At 45.1% G+C, this 19,573-nt stretch overlaps 1 protein-coding gene across 2 annotated transcripts in view; it reads right to left on the bottom strand.

The window, feature by feature from the left end:
• Nucleotides 1-11,278, bottom strand: part of zmiz1a (zinc finger, MIZ-type containing 1a) — a 72,057-nt gene extending 60,779 nt beyond the window's left edge. The window contains exon 1 of one of the 2 annotated variants that reach the window (XM_084021509.1): nucleotides 11,225-11,278. The gene's annotated coding sequence lies outside the window, so the exon portion shown is untranslated. The remainder of the gene's footprint in view (nucleotides 1-11,224) is intronic. The other variant, XM_084021510.1, reaches the window with a different exon arrangement.
• Between the last annotated feature and the right edge of the window lie 8,295 nt (nucleotides 11,279-19,573).

The following is a 19,573-nucleotide window of genomic DNA, read 5'->3' as shown; positions in this document are numbered from 1 at the left end:
GTGTATCTTCACCTCCACATGTCTCCCATTTTATGTCGACTTTTAAACACGTCTGTTGTCTTTTTGTAACCGTCGGGAGTCTCTGAACGTGCAGCTCGTTGTTAAACTTTAAAAAGTCAGTGTCTGCGGCCCTGAGCGTGGCTTTGGCCGCCCTTTGTACCCTCAGCCTCGTAGAAATCTCAATGCAAACTGAGGGGAAACTCGGCACCAGTATGACACAGCATGCAGGAATGCACCAGCGGATGTGGCTCTCTCTCTCTTTTTCTCCTTCTCAGTCAACCCCCGTCTCCTCCTCCTCCTCCTCCTCCTCCTCCTCCCCCTCCTGCTGTGGGCAGGTCCGTATGCACCCAGTAATTATCAAGGTTATTTTCTCCAGAGGGCCAAATCCCTGTTTATGGGCATGAGCGTGTGTCACTGGGCCCTGGCTAACAACCCACAGGACGCTGACTCTGTAGACAACCCCCCAAAAGAAAATCTCAGCTTCAGCGACACTGCGGTTGCCAGAACCTGCAGTTGCTTTGCTCCCATTTAAGAAAGAGAAGAAAAAAAAAGCATTTGTGATTTTCGGTAGCTGTGTCATGACCTCAAGTGAGACAGCAAAAAATGTTCCGTGTGAGCTTCGACCTCAGCTCTTGGGAGAAACCTTGGGAGTAATTTCTAGAAAACCACCAACTTAACAGACTGCAAAGAAAACAACTAATCCTCACTGAGCGAGGAGTGTCCCTGACAACGATTTTACATAGTAGAATCCTATTGGTCTTGCCGATTGTCGACTGAATAATGAATCGGGTCTTTTTTTTTCTTGCGTATTGATTCAGCTTTATATGGAAACATTTATGGAAAAGTGAAATATAGACAAATGCCAGAATTACATGATAAGGAAAAATAATGTTTTCATATGGTCCCATGTTTAATTGTCACGAGTGTCCAGTAAAAAATACATTTATTTATCCCTTATTGATGGATTTATGATCATTTGATTGTTGAAGAGGATGTTCACAAAAATCTGTGATGCAATTCAAATATGTATTTCTTAACAAAATGTAAAGTTAAACAATTAACGCTTATCAGGATAATATTGTGAATCGCAATTATTTTGGCCAGGCTAATTGTGACATGACATTTTTATACAGTCCCGGGCCTTGATGAGATCATGTTTCTATGGCTTAATGGTTGTTTCGTTATAATGGACAGCCTTGTCCGTCGTACTGACACAGAGCGGCGATCGATAGACAGACGTGCTTTCTAACAGCTGTATCTTCACGCCTCCCGCAGCTGATTTTAGAGAATCCTTCATACATTCAAAATATATCTTGGCTCTGATAGTGCTTGGTTTTTATGTGACTCCTCACAATCTGTCTTATTGATTGATTGCAGACATGGCTGTTTTATTGTAGTTCTACTGAAACGTAAAAAAAAAAAAAAAGGGAGAAAAAGGTGTTATGGACCCCCTGGAGAACTGTGACCTGGGCTACAGCAGACATTTCCTTTTGGCAATGGCTGCAGAGGAAGTGAAGTCTATGAAAGGCCAGTGGTTAACAAGCGCTGTAAAAAAAAAAAACTAACCAATCCAACAAGCTAGGTATTATGCCAGTTAATTAGAGGCAAACAAGAGACAACTTTGTCTCCTGAATGGTATACAGAGTAGGCTTGTTCTCCTGCTACAGTAGGCTCATCAAACAAGAGCCTGGAGCAACCTGAATTGCAAGCTCAAAAGTAAATTTGCATGTAACTAACTGTTAACCGGGGTTAGCAGTGCATACACACACACACACACACACACGCACAATCGGCTGCTCCCTTCACAAAAGCTGCTTCCTCTCCGTTTCATCACGCAGGCCGGGCTTTGTTAGTGTGCGGAAATGCCTCCGGAGGGAATGAAAATACTGGCAAGTCCCTGCAGCTCTTTCTGGAGCGAGACTCAAGGAAAAGAGACGAGTCCTGCAGCTGCAAGATCACACACACACACACACGCACGCAAACCACACACACGTAAGCCAAGTGCCCGTGTAGGTTGAGGGCTCAGGTTACGTACAGAGATAACCGTGTTAACCTAAAGAACATAAACACTGGTGTGTGGTTACGGGACCGTCAGGGCACCGGAGGAGCCAGAGGAAGCCAGCATTGACAGTACCCGATCTAAAGCTGGACTAATGTTGTCACGCTCGCCACAAAATTATAGGCAACGCCGCCCGTGAAAGCTCATACCACTGCAAAAAAAAAAATCAGGGGTTTTCCAGCCTGGGAATTACATTTGGAGAATTACGTGACCCTGCTTCCTAGATTCATTAAGTCGTACAAGTGTCTCGTTGAGAAATCCCGTGAAGCCGACCGAGAAAGGTCAAGAAAAGTTGAGATATCTGAGGGACCTCTAAATCAGAAGTGATTAAATCTAAACTGTGGCACCTCTCTCTATTTTATATACCTACTTATCGCCTTCAGGGTTGCTCACATTCACACCTCCGGGCAATTCGACTAAGCTGCACGAAACGCAGAGCGCCGACACAGGGAGAACGGGAAAAACTTCACAATTTTAGGATACGACCCGCATTGTGGGTGAAAAAGCCCTCGAGCTTCACGATAACCGCTGAGCCACTACACAGCCTGGTGCCGAACAAATATAGAGAAAAATAAATATTCCATTACCTCACTCCGCACCATCGCGGCTGGCGAAAAAAAAAAAAAAAACACGTGTTTGTAATCAGACGACACTTCAACAACAGATGATTGCAATCAAACCGTCGATGGGCAGCACTTAAGGCAACACAAAAAAAAACAAAAAAATACACCATATTAGTAAGAAAGAGAAACCCATGATTTTAAAAGGAATACATTCTGTTTTCAACAGATTGGTCCATTGTTCAAGTAATGAAAAATGCAGCCACTGAAATCACCCATGTGCTTCATGCTAATCCTTTCTCCTCAGTGTGTTCAATGATAGCAGCCATTACAGCGAGTATTATCCCAAATAAGAGGTTAAACCTTTTAGTAAACAGTGGAATTTTTTCCTTTTGTCCTGCAAATTCAGAAAACTGTAAAACATTAGATATCTTAAATATGCAGTGAACTGTCTAGCTTGGGACCATTTCTGGAGCACACAGTGTTCATTTGACCCAGGACGTTTAAAGCGGCACACTGTTTTTATCCTATATTTCATGTAAATTGCGCCTCCTACACAAACCCGACGGTCACCTAGCGTCCTCTCGTTACAGCTGCTGCGAGCTCGCAGACCCGTCAGTCAACGCTGTGTGTTACATTCTGGTAACACAAAACCTTTCGTCTAAACAGCGCGCGTTGTCTAACATCGTACTTACCACCTGAACCGGAGGGAGCTTTACAACAGATTCCGAAAGGGCCAAGGACATATAAGCCCTTAAACTGGTTCGACCACAAAAACCCTTTTTAGTGGGTCGTTTAGGGCCGTTTATTGGTGCGCGTACGCACTGGATTAAGTGGATCGGGCACAATGCAAACCCCGCGCGGGAGACGAATTCTTAAGGTCACTAGGAACTGTCGTGATATCGGTGATATTCATTCAGTCACAGCGGCGACATTCTGTGTTCTATGCCCGTGTGTCATAGGGAATAAAACACTTGTTCTATATGTTTTCCGTCCGGCCTTTGGGACCCTAGATGTCCCAGGAGTGGCATCCTTTAAAAGCAGAAACTTAAAGGTGGACCAAACAAGTGACTGAAACGCTGTCTTACCGGGGGAGAAAACAGATTCAAGATGTACTGACAAGAGTAGAGGAGCTTTCAGGACAGCTGCTCGAGTTTCTCTCTGTCACTCTCTCTCTCTCTCACACACACCCATGCAAACACACACACTCCACTCCCTCTCTCCTTTTTAGCCAGTGACAGCAGGCACCCAGCGATGACATGAGGAGTGTCTCCGGCAGCCAGTAAGGCAGCACTAAACAGACAGAAATATCTGCTCTGACAGACGGACAGACCGTCACCCACCACGACATGCATGCAGCTGTCACTGAGCTTACCACTCCTCTTCCCACCCCTCGGAGTTCGGCTTTTCCTCTACCGCAATGCTCTCTCCGCTCCCAACAGCGTTTCCCTCTTTTCTTTCTTACAGCTATCATATGCTATATGGAAAAAGCTACACCTCCATTTAGGACATGGAGCTCGGCTCCGCCAGGCACGTGGAGGCAGGTTCGGCTTCCGCGAGGCCAACTGTTGAGCACACAAGCCACCCTCCACTTGATCAGTGTTGGCCCGCACAGGTCTTGCTCTTTGCCCCATTCATTTACTCCTGCTTTTGTTCCCCTCCACACGAGAATCTGTTCCCCCTCTTCTCTGTCTGTTCAGCTCTCTCTTTCTCAGCATACAGCCGTTCTCAATTAGGAGGGTCAGGGAGCGGAGTGGGGAATAACTCAGGCTCTCTGGTATCTGGAGCTGGAAGGACCCAAAGATCAGCAGCAACAAGAAACCGCTGCTGTAACGCACTGCGCCAAAAACTGGGCAGTGGCCGCCTGCGTGTTTACGTGTGTGTGTTGCATAAATCTGCTCTCTGTCAACAGGTTGTAAGCGACCTCTGACCTCCATATTTAAACAGGCTATGAATATGACAGAGCAGCTAATGTTGTGATTGGCGCAGAACGGTCCTCTTCCCTGCTGGCGTGTGGAGCTCTTTGCTGTTCAATTAGAAGAGTTTGGTGTTAAAATCAGGGTTTCCATTTATAACCGTTTTTTTTACAGGGAAATCTGACATATTCATAGCTCTCATAATTCTGAGGACAATTTAAATTGTATTAATATAGGCTAATTTCCACATATCCTTCTATTAAAATAACCTGAGCAAGAGAGATCAGACATAACAAAGGAAACCGTAAAATGTACTTTCTGACACCGAGCGGGTCTTATGATAATGATGTGTGTGAGAATGTGAGGTGACGGAGAAGGCATCATTCTTTATACAGTCTGCCTATCAACTGTTTTCAAGCTCAATAAATACGGATAATATATGACCAATATTTCTCCAATTGCTCCGGGACATTGAAATCTTCCAGGATACGCGCAACCAATTTTTTACAAAACCCCTGGTTAAAACAATGGAAAATCACTCTCACACACTCACACTCACACACACACGCACCAGATCGTCGCCCCATGTAGAGAGCTACTTTAATTGCTTTGATTCAATGGTCCCCTCAGAACGGGAGGGAAGCTGGGGCGCTGCAGTTTACAAGACACGTCTGCAGGTGTTGCATTTCAAACTGAGAAAGTCAAGCTGTGAGAGAGAACACGTATACTAACACAGGCACACAGATAGAGGAATATACAGACAGACTGTCTCTTCCTCACACACACACACACACACACACACACACACACACACACACACACACACACACACACACACTCACACACACACTGCAGGTGCAACGCTGTTCGCTACTTTTCTCCACGGCATCCAGCCTGAAAACGCTGGCACATCTGAGCGAGGTGGAATTGAAAATCTCTTAACACCTGCGTCTGTTTCTATCAAAATACCGGCTTTAATGTGAGACAAACACTAAAAAATATAAAACAAAGACAAGGCGCAGTATATATTGAGCACAGACCTGTCAAACGGAAAGAAAGAATGTGCTTATCAATGGGCCTCCTTCGATGTGGCTGATGCTTCCCAGTAGGCATCAAACACTAAAAGCCTGACAGAGCCATAAATACCACCAACTAATGTGGTTGAGGGGTCATGTAGGTTTTAGATAACCTCTCCATGGTACACTTTGGGGGGGGGGGGGGAAACGACTTTACTTTGTTGCCACAAAGCCACTTGTACACAGTATCTCCCCCCATGGACTCCTTAGAAAATAGCTCATTCAGAACTATTTTCACCCGTTTATTTCCGAAGAGAGCGGCGTCGCTGTGAGAATCAAATCTGTTTGTTACAGCTCAGAGTGGAGTAGTTTGGAGCATCTTGGGTAGTGTGTCTCCTAATTCACTGAAAGAAAGCGCAATCAGCTAAGCTTCAGATGGCATCCGACAGACGACCGATTCAATCTCCTTTTCTTCGAGCGTCCCTATTGTAATGTTTTTGCGCACACACTGGCGCGCATTGCCGCGTGGCACACATTTCTGATAATCTATGCAAATAGGCCACAGATGGACGAGTATGTATCTAATTGAGAAACATATGTGTGGCACTTTTTAAAAAAAAAAATAATTCTTACATCTCCCTTTTGCTTTTGTGCTCTCATCCCCCCCGTTTCTGTTATCCTTTTCGTTTCGTTCGCAGCCAGTTACGTGTGAGCGCGACGCTGGCGACTTGCCACACCATTTGTGAAATTATTCAAATGAGGACACCATGTTTCTTTTGTTTACCGCCTTGAATGGCGACACAGAAACAAGGTTGGAGTATTCATGAGCGCCATTTCTCACTCTCTCTCTCTCTCTACAACTACCACCTCTCTCTCTCTCCCACTCCCCCTTTCTGTGAACGCTGCATTGGAGGAACGTCCCTGGCATTATGAGAAGCCATTAATGAGTGTGTGGCGTGGCGTGTTGTGATGCGTGGCATATTACAGCCATTCATCAGGGCCGGGAGACGCTTGACAGGCGGACAGCCAACAGGTTGTGTAATCATATAACACAGCCATGTCAGGTCTGCCACGGCTCCGTGTCCCATTCAGGCCTCTAATGTTGTTTTCCTCTGGGTAATTGACGACAGCAGACAGAGAGACCCGCTGATGGATAACATCATGGGCCGACCGGCGCAAAAAAACGATGGCAGCCCATCGGAGTGATGTCATTTCAGATTGCATTAACATTTGGAGATAGTTGAAGGAAAAGAATCCTGGTTTATTACATCTTGGGTCATATTTTGGTAGTTTGGGCCAAGATTTCTATTGGTTATGATAACTTTGTACTCCCCTTGGTATTCGATGAGATCTGGGAACATGATGAAATCACTAAAACTAAGGCAGACAGGGCAGTGGAAACAGAATATTGGTAATTATAAGTTGAAGTCAAAGTTGGAGCAGAATTCCGGACAGTTTGGGTAATAAGAGTGGGAATGACCAGAGGCCCCAAAACATAATATTATCTCGATACTAAAGTCACTATACCATCTAATTGTGATTTAAAACATTTTGTGCTGCACTATATTGCGATTTATTACCTTTTTCACCTGCAAATTATGCAGTTTGTCAAAATCTACCTTATCTATTTAGATGAAGTTTTCACTCACTTTGTCCAGGAAACGGATCGACCAACTTCCTGCCAATCCCACATACTTTACCCATAATTGCACGAGAAAAAACTCAGCACAATCTTTTGGACTGAAGAAGCAATTGTTACTAAAAAGGTTTAATATGTGGACGCAACCTTAATACTTATAGATCAATATAGATCAATACTTGGCATCCATACAATATTGCCACACAAAGTATTGTGATACTATGCTGAATTGAGTTTTCTCCCACCCCTATTGGGTAATAGCACTTCGCTCCTCTACTTCAGCTGGCCGGCTGGTAACACCATCGCTGAAATCAAACAAATGTCGCTCAGCAAAGTCCAGACTCTTCTCTGTTCTGGTGCCTCAGTGGTGGAACAAACTCCCGACCAATGTCAGGACAGCAGAGTAAAAAAAAAAAAACCTTACCTACGGCAGTTTGATCATAGCACTGTTGTTCTTAAGGTATGTTTGCTGAACAGCTACTACTTTACTCAGACGAGGACCTAACACTTGTTTCTATTTTTTAGCTCTTACTTTATCGGCAATGATATGTTGTAGTTTCTTTGACAAATGTACTTATTGTAAGTCGCTTTCGACAAAAGTGTCTGCTTAATGACCTAAATGTTAATGTAAATGTAAATGTAATAGTTTAACCTGCCTTTGTTTTCTGTTCCAAACACGTTTGGTTAGCCTGGGGGTTTGTTTACAACCTGTATGATCATCCAACCGCTCCCATTTCTGACTTCCTTTTACCAAAGTCAAGCCTCAGCACTACAATGTAATTATTACCCATAGTATCATAGTAAAGTACAATAGAAAAGATGGCCAAACAACCAAAAGTACAGGAAGTTGAATACAGGAGACCTAGACAAAAGCAAGAAGACTAAGCCAGGGTAACACCCTGACGCTTCCTCGTCTATTTTCGTCAACTGTGTGTAGAAGCAACGTCATCTATGAAAGGAAACCATTTCAAGTCAATGATGGAAGTTATCTCATTCATTATGTCGAAACATGTCCAAGTAAAAGTGTTACTCTGGTAATTATAGCGTAGCAGGAATGCCATCTGACGCCGAGGAATGTGATGCAAATATTCCGGCTGCTCTTAACAACACAACTCTCCGCTGCATCAGAGAAGTAGAGGTCGCCCGGAGGCAGTGTTAGACGTTGTTAAGGATAGCGAGTATCCTCACACAACCTGTTCTGCACCGTCCCTGAGCTGGAAAAGAGAAGACAATGTTCTCTCTCATCCTCCCACTCTCAAGACTTTATACCTCCGCTTGTTTGTAAGATGCTTCTTGCGGCACACAATCCCAAAAAAAAGGGGGGGCAGCTTGTGGAAGTGTAAAAATGGGCCATAAGATGATAACCACAATAAATATCACCGGCAAGTACAGAAATACATATTCCTGTCTCCTAAGCTGCAACACCTCAAGACTCCCATTCTCTAAGGAGTGGAACTCCTTAGACTCATATTGTCTCTCGTTCTATATTGGTCTATGTCTCTCGCACAGGAGTTCTTATGTGAAGTGCCTTTCTAACCATCACATGAACATGTTTGTAACTTAAACTTATAGAAGAAAAAATATGGAAAAAAGAGGAGGAGCGGACAAAAAAAGGGAGAGGGTGCAGGATACAAAATGGAGGGAAAGAAAGTCAGGAATGAAAAAAAGAAGGCTGGGAATTGGATGCTAATTCCCGTGGAGTGAGCTAATCCCTTAGAGCTCTGACATCCTTCGCTTTATCTAGGAATGCCATGAGGCACGAGGCCCAGACAACACACCAAGCGAGCCTAGCATTCAGACTATTTCTACTACACCGCTGATTTGCAAGCGCTCTCCACATACGCAAACTACGGGCATTGATACGGCGCCTTTATCGGGTGACCGGTGGAATTTTATTCTCTCTACTTTAGTGCTGATCTGCAGCTGGTTGTGTCTGGACAGTGTTCATGTGATTGTTTTCACAAAGCTCCATTTCCCCGTTCATGCTACGACACGTAACTGGCCATTTACGATTGATCTACTCTGGGAACCATTTTTTTTACCATTATTTTCAGACTTAGCTTAGCTTCAGCTGTATTTAACGTATAGCAGCAAACAACTATTTGCTATAAAGATATAGTAGAGTAATGTACATGTACATGAGCAAATAATGAAGTAGCTTTCCCTCTGTGTGTATTGTGATCCGACTGATCCACTGGTTAGCTCAAGGCTACCTGCTCTCACATGGCAGTAACTACTGAAAACGTCATCCCGGCTTACAGTGTCGTCACAGGTAGCACCCACCCACCATGATTATTATACAAACTGCCAGCTGTATGTCATAGATATTGATATGTAGCACCAGATAGAGGTAGGGTACCTGATAAGGTCGTATCATGCTATAAGGAGGAGGTGCATGTCAACTACAGCGTAGCTACAAACGACACCATAACTAACCCGGCACCCGCTTAATGCAGAACTATAAATTTCACCCAACCATTACACACTCAGACACACACACACACACACTCTCTTGCTCTCTCCTCAACTGCGTCGCCTCACAACAGCCACAGTGTTCGGTGTCAACAGTGGTCACACTATGTGGCGCTAACATTAAAAATGCATCCAATTAAGGCTGCGGGGGGAAAAACACTCCTCTATAAACTGCAACAGTCAGTAACATGTTTGCAGCGGTGATAGGCTTTCTAAACAAATTAAGCCAGAGGAGCTCTACATTTCTTTATCCCGGTGGGCCGTCTGGCCAAATTCTGCCTCAATTGCACAGTTGTTTGATCAACTGTTGGTGCGCTGTGTATGCGTTAATGCAAGGGGGAGGGAGAAAAAAAAACAGATACGAGTCCATGGATACCAGGCGCGCTAAACGCAGCACGACAGTGTTAGAGGAACGTGGCAAAGCTCGTCTTCCTATACTGTCATGTGTCTGCAGTTGTGTGCCGTCACATTGTGCAGCTCTGTTCTGTCGACCGACAGCATCCCTCTTTCTTTCACTGTGCATTACTTGCCACTCTGCCGACGAATGTGTGTTAAACCTGTCGCTTTCTCTGCTCTGACGTCCGTGTGATTATCGTTTGGCTGATCCCTGCTTGCCTTGCATGTGTGTACAGTATCTGTGTCCGTCTCTCAGTCTGTCTGTCTGTCTTGTGTGTGTGTGTGTGTGTGTGCAAGGCAGATGTTCCCCGGGCGGTGCCATTGCTCAGTGTTCACACACATCACACTAAGGAAGATTAACCAGCACTTTATTTATTTATTTGCCCCCCCAATCCTCCTTAATCCCTGGTAGCAAAGGAAACAGGAGGAAAGGCAAAAGTGAGTACAAATGTGGAGCTAGGCGGAGTTTTGCACCAGGCTGGCTTTACTTTAAATGACTACTTTCTGGCTCATGGCACATGCAGTAGACGTACCAATTTGACAATTTATTTAACAATAACCCCCTTAAAAGTATCACGTTGCATTCGGATAGTGCAGTGCCGATATTCAATTCAATAAAAAATTGCTATAATACTATAATATACTAACAACTCTTCAAAGAACCAAATAAAAGTGTGGAAATAAGCAGCCTATTGTTAATTTGGACTTGAGATCATAGACTTGAACTCCAGTCAGGTCTATGGTTACATAGTCAAGAAAGAAATGCAAGAAATTGGCAATCTAAACTCGACTGCACTTTTTGTCACTAAAAGTCTGCGCATACATGTAATTCCTTTGGAAACAAACGGTTCTTGAATCATAGCAACATGGTTTTGTTCCTATCCTCCGAGTGTTGACACTGGCCACAGGCTTCTCGGCAAGGACTGGCTGGGTTCTTCAGACAGAGCCAAACAAGATCCTGCACAAGCTCCTCATAAACAGCAGCTGCAGCCTGCTCAGTTCCCAGTTCCTCCCCAGCCGCCAGCCCAGGAGGGTCCAATCAAAACCAGCCACATTACTCCCTCAGTTGGTCTTTGTGTGCCAAGTCTGCTCCGTGTCGGGGTGAGAGGAAAAAAAGCCAGGACTAAACCAAAGAGCCGTGGATTAAAAGGAACAAATCTGCTTACCTGTGTGAACTTTGACCTTGGTGGTACTGCCGCTGTGGTGGCCGCCCCCTCCCCCACCCCGCCCTTCATGTATTCCTCACGCGCGGTCCTTCACTGACCCCTCCTTAAGCGCTGATCTGGCGGGAAAGGAAGACAGAAGAGGGGAAAAAAAAGGGCTGTTAAATTTCTTTTAATGGAATGCCAGGGAAAACCTGGTTCAGACAGAGGACAAATGTATCAGGGAGAAATACACCCTGGTGTTGAAAAATGTATGCAGGGAGCCATGAGGGAGTTTGCTATACTGCCCCATTTACTCTACCTTCTAACCCTGCCGGAGAGCCAATGAACCAATGAACAACTGCACCACCTATCACAGTGCTGTGCCTGTATACTGCAGCAGTCCTGTATACCCCCCCGCCCCCCTATACCCCACCCCACACGACCCCACCCCCCACTGCACAGGAACAATGTCCTTCCTAAAGGTTATCAGCAGCCTGGCTCTCGGTCAGCCCCCATCCTGAGTCCATTACACACACAGCGGCTAGATTCACTGCCTTAATACACCTCTCTTAGTCTCTCCTCACTGCTTCGCTGCACCCTTTACAGGCTGATACAAATCCAGCATGGGCCCAGAACACACATACACAGGTTTTGGGATTAGCCTAGCAGCACATTTCCATTCTGTCTCTAGACATCTGCCACGCACTTCAGCTCAATTGGTGTACGTTTCATTACGAACACTGTGATGAAATACCAGTCTGCATATTACACAACTCTGATTTGAAAACTAACCCCTCTCCCTTCGCTTTGCAAGACTTTCTTTTTCTCTTCTCTTCTCTTTAGCTGGCGTTAGTGCCATCTTTATGTCAAAACGCCAATTTATGCGATACATTATGTCCAAATACCGATAAAACAAATCCCATCAGTCTCAGCTGTAGTTTATGTTTGGTGCCAATAAGCAAATGTTACTTAGTTTAGAATGCCACCAGGCTTAAATGAAATGCTATCAGTGTGTTAGCATTGTGACACAGTGACTGTGATAATGTCAGCATGCTGATGTTAGCATTTAGCTCAAAGCCCCTGCTGTGCCTAAGTACAGCCTCACACAGCCTCTGGCATGGTTGTAGGCTCTAAAGTCTTGTTTCAGGATACGTTGGGATACTTGAAATGCATTGTCACTCGTAGACAATATGAAATGCATTTCAAACGTGTTTTATCAAATGTCTAAATGTAATTTAAAAGAAGACACTTTAGAGGAGGAACATATTTAGCAGCGAAAGAGTCGCATATTTCCCTCAGAAGTTGGTGGAGACCAAAAACGGAGCTAAAAGAGGTGGCACAAAATATGTTTGCCAAACCAACTTTAGATTGATAACATGTATTTATAGTTTGGTGCCTTGGATCCAAATAGCACAAACAAATAAAAAAAGACAATTTGTTTGTGACTCATAACTAATATAAGCATTTTCAACCTCTCCTTTTGGGCTCACCATCACTTATTCTGTTCCTTCTATTCTTCCTTATGAATTTATTTTCCTATTCCATTTATATGACTAACAGACTCTAGCAGACGCACTGTAAACTGAGTGGTGCAAAGTTGCTAACCTTGCAACATTAAGACAATAACAATAATACAACACTCTCTTAAAGCAACAGGCACACTCACTTAACAGGAAATATGCACTGTCAGCATTCTAGGAGAAAAGTCAAATTGATATAAAAAAAACAACCACAATGTTATTATCAAATATCTATACTATAAAACAAAATTGTATATCAGAAAAAAAGACATTACTCCTGATGGAAAATGCAATAGACACAAAGACTAACAAGTGTATTTCATCTGCCCGAGGAAGACACACCACTATCTTTTCTCTTCCATTGTTTCACAACTTATAATCTCTACCTCTGGTGTAAACTAGCTTCCTCTGCTTCAGGCTGCACTTGTAGCCATTTTCCAAGGAGGTACAGAATATCTTGGCACTTCTAATCAAAGTTGAAGGAATTTTGGCCAGTGGGCAATCTACATAAAAAGTGAGAGTTGACATCAGTATAATACTGGAAGGAAGTAAAGTATAGAAGTGAATTGTTTTAGTAAATCTTTGTCCGTCTTGACCTTGGGTACTGTTCATTTTCTGCACCATGCTTGATCAATATCAAGGTAATCATATATCACACTAAGTAGGATGAAATTAGGAGGTCCACACTTAATGTAAAATATAGCCTATTGGTTTTTAGAACAATACTGGGATGGGGGGATTGGGGGCCCCCCGTACATCTTAACACCTGCTCGTACATTTAATCCATGAGAAGAAGGGAGCATACTGAGGAACATACTGTGGGAAGAGGGGGTTGATTTTGGACTGAGGCCAAGAAAGAAGAGGACAGGGCGGAGGAGAAACTCATAAATACGTGGGGAGGCGAGCAGGTGTCGCAGACAAATGTGATTTACAGGGTCTACGTCCCGTACAGTGCTGACAGGTAAGCCTATTAGGTTGATATTACCCAGCTATAACACGCACCGATGGACCCTCTTTAAAACGTCTGTGCGGTGAGTGTGTAAAGGTTATGGGTTTAAGAGAAAGATTATCATATCATGTTGTTAAGTTGGCCCACATTGAGGTCTAAAAATTAAATTATTATATTAAATACTGATTTCCAGTTGATTTGATTCATTCCACTACATATTTTCATTTAGCAACCATACAAGAGAGCGATTTTTTTCTTTTTGCTGCTGCCTTAAAATTGGTAAAAACGGCATTGATTTATTACACCAGAGAACGGGATTGTAGTTTAAGAGCAAAACTGAGCAAATATTTTTTTTCTCATACTCTGAAATGACATCAGGCTTCAAAGCCAAAGAACGAAAGAGAGAGAGAGAGAGAGAGAGAGATTAATACTGAGATGGCAGCGCATCTCTGCACATCGGAAACTGGCGGGGAGCGATCTCTGAAGGATGCGAACCTTTATGAGAGATCTGCAATCGAGTTTCACTTGTTATACTGCACGAGAGACACGAGACTACGAGAAAATCGCTCCCACTTGAGCAGCACACTACAGATGGTGTTGAGAGCAACACAGCACAAAGCAATGTGTTCCTTAATAATGTGGTGAATTTTCAAGTGAAAAGCTGAGTGCTTCGTACTTGCTTCTGCAGACTCCAGCTTTTTTTTTTTTCTTTTTTTTTTTTTCTCCCTGTCAGAAGTGTGAACTCTTTCATCCCGGCTATAAGAGGCTGCGGTAAAAATCCTCAAAGAAACTAATCGTGTTAAATGAGGTTTGTGTCTGTATCCATGACTGAGTGTGTGTGAGTGTGTGGGGTGTTATAGGTGCCTCTGAGTGACGAAAAAAAACCCATTCCTGTCACCTTTGAATCTAGACTCTGTGTCAACTCTCCACACGAACCACTCGTCTCCCGTTTCGCGATCGTGCTCGATATTACTCTCTTAACACTTCAATCCCGGTAATCTTATCTGATGATGTGGCTATTCATCGACGGAGATAAACCAATTTTCTGCGCAAAGCCTTGAAAGTGATTCAAATGCTGGAGATGACAAAGCCCAAGTTTTCCTGTTAAAAGCCCTTAACACCACAACGTTTACTTTAGCTTCCTGGGGGGAATCCTAGTCTCAAGCGGCTACTCAAAACTCATACACACACACCTTATCTTTCAAGGCTGAGGAAGCAGAGGAGCTATAAAAGCCAGCCTCATCTCCTTAAAACAGGCAGGGCTGTCCCTGGGCGTCTTAACACAACTCATCAACTGTTAAACCAGAGAGAGAGGCAGAGCAGTAAAAATCAATGCCCCCCAACACGGCAAACAGCAGTCAGTGATGTAAGGTGGAAGGGGAGAACGGGAGGTTTTGCAGCGGGGGTCTGAAGGGGTGAGGAGAAGCGAGCAGTAAGGGAGGGGAAGGAAGGAGAAAGTCCATGTTAAGCTAAATGCGGTAAGCTAATATATGTAATTGATTCCCTCTATGCAAATGGAGGAGCTCTAAAGACCAGAGAATGCAATTTAAAGCAGCAGAGTCTCTGAAATCGATGGGCGCTGTGAGTGAGAGAAGCCATTTCCCTCCAGCCAAGATAAAACACTTTACTATGAGCTGTCAGATACTTATCAGGAGGAAATTAGCAGAGGAATACCGTTTTCCCAAAACAAACAGGTCAAGTGTTCCTCCTCCTTCTCCTCCTCCTCCTCGCGTGGTCTCGCCCTCTCCTTCACTCCTGCTCTGATATCATCACCTGTTATTTCCTCCCCATTGAAATGCCAACAGCAGAGGAGGAGGCGGAGGCCGCATTTCATTCAAACAGATCATTTGCAATAAAGAAAAGCGCGTGCAGGCGGGCCCCGTGCGGTATCAGGTTGTTGTTTGAAACAAAGAAGACGAGTTCTCCGGTTCGCCTCGGCTCCCGGGAGCAACCCCGGAGCCCCGCCAGCGTCGAAAACACGTACGCTCTGACGTAAGTCTACCCCCCCCCCCCCCCCCCTCCCCTGTATCTCCGGGCCAGATCTCACCAAAACAACATTTGTGTCTGTTGGCCAGTGATGTGTTCCTGGCTGAAAGGAGGAAGAAAAAAATGAGGGAAAGAAAACACTCGTAGAACAGAGCACAAAGGGATGTCGAAGCAGGCGGCAGCCCACACAAGACAGCCTTGTTGGAGAGAGAGAAGAGGGCGGCTCGGCGTCAACATCAACACCGGTACTGCAGTCATCGCTCAGCAGGTAATTATGATAACAACGTGTTCCCTAGGCAGCTTCTCTCTGATTTAGTTTCCAAGCACTTACCCTTCCTAAAATCTCCTCCCGATAACATCTGATATGATTACAAAGTCAAGATGCTTTTTCAAGGAGCGCCCACTTACGTGTCTCTAATTTGGTGTATAGTAACTCTCCCCTTTGTGGCTGCTCAACGACGCTTCTCGCCGTATTGTGTATTGCTTAGTTAAGACATTGCACTGTTGGGATTTTCAAAACATTTTTTTTTTTTGGAGAAAGCCATGACATAAACGCGCCTCACCTTACCAAGCGCCATCTGTTATTGAGCGCTCCGCTGCCTGCTATTACCTTCAATTGTAAACACAGCCCCGCCACATGGGGAAATACATCATTTCATTGCGTCTGTTATCATCCAGTTTTAACAGTGGGAGCTTGGCCCTGAATGGAGTCGGCGGAGTTGACCCTGTGATTACCTCTGCGATGAGGCATTTTCCTCGGCTGTCATCGCGGGCCCGACCCCTTAAACAGCCAGCGCCGCTCGACAACCTCGACGGACGAAACGAGGCTCGGCTGTTGACATACTGAAGACATTTAAGATAATCCCGGAGATGTCTCTGTGTTTTCCGAGATTACATCTTCAAAGGGGAAACGCAGCCGAGCAGCCTCTACTTGAAAGGGAGAGAGATGCGGAGGGCTCTTGTTCTGAAGGAGGGGGTGGAATAGCTCAAGAATGCAATCATGGTTTTGGAGTGGAAGAAGGCCTGTCCTGGCTAGCTAGAGTTGGCGGGTGGCGGGGAGGAATCAGACCCCAGAGAGAAAACACACCTGTTGGATGGGACAAAAACAGAGGGAGGTAACGAAATGACTCTCACCTGTGTGACCTGGCAGAGGCTGTAAATCACACAGTTCATCTCCTGCCCAGCCCTGCCTTTTATAATGCCGGCTATGCCGTCACGTTGAGGTGAAATGGCCCCGGTTGAAAAGGGCCAAAATACACACGGCACATCAAAAGAGTTAACCGAGTGATGTTAGCCGACAATACCATTACTTTGTCGGCATATCATTTTCAAACGGCATGTGTTTTCTACGTATGTCTTGTGTTTTTGCCCATGCCCACAATAACACAGACGCGCTCCTCTTCCAGTCACGCAAAGCTGGTGTTTTGTTTTTGCCAAAATACTTTTGAATGTTTACGTTAAAAAAAAAGCATTACCTTATGTTGCAGTGTGAATGAGAAACGGCTTTCTGAAAACAACTTTTTGTCACGTAACATTTCCATATAGTCGATCACACAATACAGGTATAAGTAACTGACACTGGCCTTTCCACTGCGTGAAAATGTAACACTAAATCACATCATGTCATTTAAGTGCAAATGCCACACTTTTAGAAAACACTTTGTCTTTAAAGTCATATTTTTGGATCAAAATGTGACAAGGTGTGGTGTTTGCCAAGTGAAGATAAATTAAAATGATTAATCCCTGAATGAAGACCTGTCACGGCTGTTCAGGACTCCGGAGCTTGTGCTGTAATTCCAGTGGTCATGATTTAACTCTGCTGCATAGCCTGCAGGCAGTCCTCTTCCACAGTGATACGCTTCACCTACTACATCCAAACAAAACACTTTAAGATACTTTGCATGGCATCTGTGAGATGCTGCTCGACTACTTTGCATCTCCCCGGCTTAACGCAAGCGTTGGAGATGCTAAATTAAATGTGTCACACACACACACACACAACGTGCTTGGGAAGTCTTCAATATAGCTAGAAATTATGACTCATATCTGCAACAAATGTCAGCAGTGACGTCCTCTGTTAATGACTCATGAAGTGTTCGCTAACGTGGCTCTGACGGACATAGGAATCACTCAGCGGTATCCTTTCCAGCCGCTGACTGGGACTGTGAGAACACTGGCGTTAATTATAGGACGGGAGGATTTTTGACACCGATCACGGCGGGGAGAACCGTGATAAACAGTGGACTGTGATCGTAGTAACTGCTACGGCAAGTAGCAGGCAGAGTCCTTTGTGTGCAGCCCTCCGTCTCAGCTGGCTTTGTAACATCATCAGTGAGTCAGTGACCAGAGCCCGGAGCTGGGATCAAAAAAAAAGCACACAGAGTGAGGCCTGACTATTATCAGCCGCACATACTGTACGCCATGAGAAGGCGCAAACACCCAGACGAAGAGGCACAAGTCACACGACCGCCAGAAGGCTATTTTTGAGCGACGGGAGAGAGGAGCGCGAGGAAAAACAAATATGTCATCGGCGGGAGGATGGGAACGAGTGGACGAACATATTGAATCGTAAATGCCGTCTCACACAAAGTCAACTTCTTTTTAGAACGGGCGCCAATAGACGCCGACGTAAGTGTAGGCAGACAAAGCAGCATTAGGGACGGCACGGTTCCTCCGAGCGAGCTCTGCGGTGGGCCCCTCCTCCGTCCCTCCAGCTTCACTGGCCACGGTTGAAAAATTAATGCAGCAAACTGACAACACTTAGGGCCTCCCTCTCTCTCTCTCTCTTGCTCTCTCTCTTGCTCTTCCCTCCCCATGTACCAAACAGGATCAATTACCAAAGCAGGGCTCCACTCAGTAGCGCTAAAGAAACAAGAGGCACTCTCCATCACAGCTGTGTGTGTGTGTGTGTGTGTGTGTGCGCGCACGTGCAAGTGTGTGTGGGGTTCAGGCAGGCTTATGATGAGCAGAAAGAGAAGGAGGAGGTGGTAATAGTCTGTTTGCTTCTCTCTAATGACAGCGGCAGAGTGGATTAGTGAGCCTCCTAACCCATCAGCATCACTCCTCCCAGTAAGTGACAGAGCTTGTAAATAACCAGTTGTGGCCACTAGCAGCAGGAAAAGAAAAGAGGGAGACAGGGAGCGTCTAGGTGTGTGTGTGTGCTATGCGAGCGCGTGCGTGCGTGCACGTGTGTGTGTGAGCGTTTTTTGTCCGTGCGCCTTCATTTGTATGCAGGTGGAGATTTTCGAGGAGTTCCATTTCTACAACATCAGCCAAGTTATTCAAATGCAGCACATCTGACTGGAGAGGATAACATAAAGAAAGGCATCAGCAGAAATGGCAGCCGGCAGTAATCCCCCGGCCAGGGCCACTTGTGTTTGTTGCGCGGGCAGGCAGCGCTGTCAGTGGCGGCAGCACCCATACAGGCCTTATCAGTGGCAGCCATAGGACGCTTCTAATAACCCTGCTGATGCTCTGCGGCGCAAGGGACAGACGGGGGAGACGGACAAACAGACAGACAGGTTTCAGTTCCCACTTAAAGAAAGAGCCTGAGTGCCAGGTGCGTGTCTGTGTGTGTGTGTGTGAGTGTGTGAGTGTGTGTGTGTGTGTGTGTGTGTGTGCAGACTCTGAGTGCATTTACTCCTTTTGTAGCGTGTAATGTTCTGACAGCTTCATACACGCTGTCACTTCCCTCTAAATGCACTCCAGTGTTGACCGCCCCATCAATTAACCTCCAGAAACACACACACACACACACACACACACACACACACACACATTTTGCATTTATGACAGCGTTGTCTAAACTCAGGCATGAGCCTCAGCAGCAGCGTATCTGACTCCAGCATCGTTATCACCATTCAAAAAGGTCAAGCACAGTGCTTCCAGCCTCTTCTTGGTGATTTATGCCTTTGT

Source organism: Eutrigla gurnardus, assembly GCF_963514095.1.
Source record: "Eutrigla gurnardus genome assembly, chromosome: 11".
Lineage (NCBI taxonomy): Eukaryota > Metazoa > Chordata > Actinopteri > Perciformes > Triglidae > Eutrigla > Eutrigla gurnardus.
The sequence above is the reverse complement of the archived record's forward strand: the minus strand, read 5'-3'. Positions and strand labels throughout refer to the sequence as shown.